Here is a 4,261-nt window from a genome sequence, read left to right on the forward strand (position 1 = left end):
CACTGAACACAAGATTGTTGGGGGTGTAGATGCTCAAGAAGGAAGTTGGCCCTGGCAGGCTAGCCTGCAGAATTTTGGTAGTCATGTTTGTGGTGGTTCTCTCATAAACAGAGAGTGGGTGCTGTCTGCTGCCCAATGCTTCTCCAGGTGAGTCAGCCAAACATAATGACGTACGTTTCTTCCACTTTCACCAGCTAACCATTGCCCTTCTCTCTGTAGTACAAGTACGTTTGGATGGTCGGTTTCTCTTGGTCTTCAGAACCTACAGGGAAGCAATTCAAACAAAGTGTCCATAAAAATCAACACAATAATTTTGCATCCAGGCTTCAACATTTTCAGCTTCGACAATGATATTGCTCTGCTCAGACTCTCCTCACCAGTATCATTCACAGACTACATCAGACCTGTGTGTCTGGCATCCAGTAACAGTGTGTTCAACAATGGTACTGATAGCTGGGTCACTGGTTGGGGAACAGTCCAGGAGGGAGGTGAGGCACTTCTAATTAAAAAAAATAATTTCCAAATGATGTTGTAGAGAACATGCTTGATACTCTGTCGCTGTATTTTTTTAGTGTCCCTCCCCTTCCCTGAAACACTTCAAGAAGTGCAAGTCCCAATTCTGGGAAACAGACAGTGTAACTGCCTGAACGGTTTAGGTTTAGTCACAGACAATATGATCTGTGCTGGTTTTCTGGAAGGAGGGGAAAGATGCCTGTCAGGTAGCCTACTTCTGCTTTCCTACTTGTTTTTCAATGTTAAGATATTTTGACAGACAATGTTCCTCCACACCCTCAGGGAGACGCAGGAGGGCCAATGGTAAACGAGCAGGATTCTATCTGGATCCAGTCTGGAATCGTCAGTTTTGGATTTGGCTGTGCTCAGCCCCATCAGCCCGGAGTCTACTCCAGAGTGTCCCGCTACGAGTCGTGGATCAACGCCCACATCATCTCTGATAAGCCTGGCTTTGTGCAGTTCAAGTCCAGTGGGCTGGGATGCTGATAGCAACTACACTTGTTCTGGTCTGCCTCTCCTGTTACTGAAGGATCAGCTACAACTGAAGATCCAGTGCCTTACCTGTCAAGTGCTGAATGTGCGTCACAATAACCACATTATTGTTAAAATACATTACATGTAGAGTCCTATGACAAGACCAGGAGTTTTAATTGATTTTTAATAACACTTAAATATGTTTCCAACTAGTGTTACACCTCAGCTCTGCCCTAAGATATGACAGAGAATTTTGAAGTGATTTGGTTTGTGTTTTAAACATCGGGATCTCCAGCATAGCAGTATTCTAGGTCCCTTTGTGTATGGTACCACTGTGTTTCCTACCCCAGAGTAGGCTGGCAATAAGTGGTGCAGGAAACTCACAAACGTTTGGTATTATTCAGGGATTAACCGTACTGCTCAGTGTTAGAAAGACTTTTGAGTCGATGATGAAATTTGTATGCCATTGCCATTTTAAAACAATGAAACAATGGGCATCTTTTGTGTTATCTACAAGTCTGTCGTATTATAATGTGATGCCATGTTTGCAGTGTGTGGAATACCATCACAGAAGAACAGATAGTTGGAGGGTCACGAAGCTAAAGAAGGAAGTTGGCCCTGGCAAGCTAGTCTGCAGAGTTTTGGTAGCCATGTTTGTGGTGGTTCTCTTATAAACAGAGAGTGGGGTACTGTCTGCTGCCCACTGCTTTTTCAGGTGGGCCACCCTATCATGAAGACATATACATTTTGTTCCCATTTGACCATCTAACCTTTGGCATTCTCTCTGTAGCACAAGTACCTTTGGTTGGTCCGTTTCTCTTGGTCGTCATAAGCTAGAAGACATCGAACCAAATGAAGTGACCAAGACTGTTGCCACAATAATTTTGCATCCATACTTTGACAGTGTAATCTTCGATAATGACATTGCTCTGCTCAGACTCTCCTCTGCAGTCATCTTCACAGCCTACATCAGACCTGTGTGTCTGGCAGCCGATAGTAGTGTGTTTAGCAATGGTACTAATAGCTGGGTCACTGGCTGGGGATCAGTCAAGGAAGGAGGTATGGGACTCTTTAGGTAGTAACGTAAAGTTTCTTTAACAAAAAAAAACAGCATAACGATATTTGTTGAATGTATGTCATATTATTTTACTGTACCTTTTAGTGCTCCCCCTTCGCTGCAACGCTACAAGAAGTAGAAGTCCCAGTTCTGGGAAACAGACAGTGTAACTGCCTAATCGGAGAGGGGTTTTAATCACAGATAATATGATCTGCGCAGGTTTTCTAGAGGGAGGGAAAGATGCTTGCCAGGTAGACTACTTTTCCTTTCCTACTTTGTTTTTAAATGTTAAAAGATGTTTTGACAGATACTTTTTCGCCACACCATCAGGGAGACTCAGGAGGTCCAATGGTGAGTGAGAAGGATTCTATCTGGATCCAGTCTGGAATCATCAGTTTTGGATTTGGCTGTGCTCGACCAATAATCCGGGGGTTTATGCAAGAGTGTCCCGCTACCAGTCCTGGATCAACTCCCACATCAGCTCTGATAAACCAGGATTTGTGCAGTTCAACTCCAATGGGCTGGATGCTGATAGCAACTACACTTGTTCTTTGCTCCTCCTGATGTTACGCCCAGTGCTGAATGTGCGTTCCACTATTACCACAGCAGTTACAACATATGTTGCATGTAGATTTATATGACAAGAACGTGTTCTATTTGATTGATATGACACTGGAACCATGTTTCAATCAAGTGGGAAAGTTCAACTTAGCCCCCATGTTACAGCTGGTAATGGTAAATCTTGATCTGGTTTCCACTGTGGGACATCTAGCATTGCAGTATTTTATATAATGTAGCTAGACCCTAGAGGTATTATACTACTGTGCTTCCTCCGCCAAGGGTCTGTTTTTGAAAACTGGCCATTGTTGTTATTTTGGTAGTCTTCACAATTCTTGAAAATGTAAATTCACAAAAACACTGTTTTGTACATAACTCAACTATTGTCTTTGATGGAAACAGCTTTTCTGTTGTTTAAAAGACCTTTGAGTTTGTCGTAAGTGTGGCATTGCATGTGACCAGTTCAACCTTTTCTAGATAATGTGTTACTGCATCCTTGGATTCTAATGAGATAACATTGTGCAGTGTGTGGCAGCCCAGCACTGAACACAAAGATAGTTGGTGGTCAAGATGCTCAAGAAGGAAGTTGGCCCTGGCAGGCAAGTCTGGAGATTTTTGGTACCCATGTTTGTGCTGGTTCACTCATAAAACAGAGAGTGGGTGATGTCTGCTGCCCACTGCTTCTCCAGGTGGGGTCAACCTAGCATGAAGACAGAACCATTTCTTCTGTTTTGACCATCTTACATTTGGTGTTTTGTTTGTAGCACAAGTACCTTTGGATGGGCAATTTTTCTCGGCCGTCAGAACCTGCTGGGAAACAACCCAAATGAAGTGATCAAAACTGTGGACACAATCATTTTGCATCCAGGCTTCAACATTTTCAGCTTGGACAATGACATCGCTCTGCTCAGACTCTCGTCACCTGTCATGTTCACAGACTACATAAGACCTGTGTGTCTGGTAGCCAATAGCAGTGTGTTCAGCAGTGGTACTGATAGCTGGGTCACTGGTTGGGGAACAGTCAATGAAGGAGGTGAGGCATTGACCCTTCAGTAAAATACACTTTCCCTTTATAAAATATCAACATATAAAATTAGAGGATACCTGACACATGGCCACTGTCTTGTTTAGTACCTCTTCCCTTCCCTGCAACGCTACAAGAAGTGGAAGTCCCAATTCTGGGAAATAGACACTGTAACTGCCTAATTGGAGTGGGTTTAGTCACAGACAATATGATCTGTGCTGGTTTTCTAGAAGGAGGGAAAGATGCATGTCAGGTAGGGAAATTCTTTCCAACTTGCATTTTAAAAGGTTAAAGATGTTTTGTCAGACAATTCCTCTTTACATTCTCAGGGGGACTCAGGAGGTCCAATGGTAAGCAAGCAAGGTTCCATATGGATCCAATCTGGAATCGTTAGTTTTGGTTTTGGCTGTGGTCGGCCTAATCAGCCTGGAGTCTATTCAAGAGTCTCCCGCTACCAGTCTTGGATCAACTCCCACATCAGCTCTGATAAGCCTGGCTTTGTGTGGTTCAACTCTAGTGGGTTGTATACTGATAGTAACTACACTTGTCCTGGTCTACCTCATCCTGTTACTGAAGGGCCAGCTACAACCGAAGAGCCAATGCCCAGCATCTCGAGTACTGTGTGTGGAATCCCC

At 43.7% G+C, this 4,261-nt stretch overlaps 1 pseudogene; it reads left to right on the plus strand.

The window, feature by feature from the left end:
- Positions 1–7: 7 nt before the first annotated feature.
- Positions 8–4,252, plus strand: LOC133473805 (transmembrane protease serine 9-like; annotated as a pseudogene).
- Positions 4,253–4,261: the final 9 nt, after the last annotated feature.

The sequence above is a fragment of the Phyllopteryx taeniolatus genome, unplaced genomic scaffold (genome assembly GCF_024500385.1).
Source record: "Phyllopteryx taeniolatus isolate TA_2022b unplaced genomic scaffold, UOR_Ptae_1.2 contig_466, whole genome shotgun sequence".
Classification (NCBI taxonomy): Eukaryota; Metazoa; Chordata; class Actinopteri; order Syngnathiformes; family Syngnathidae; genus Phyllopteryx; species Phyllopteryx taeniolatus.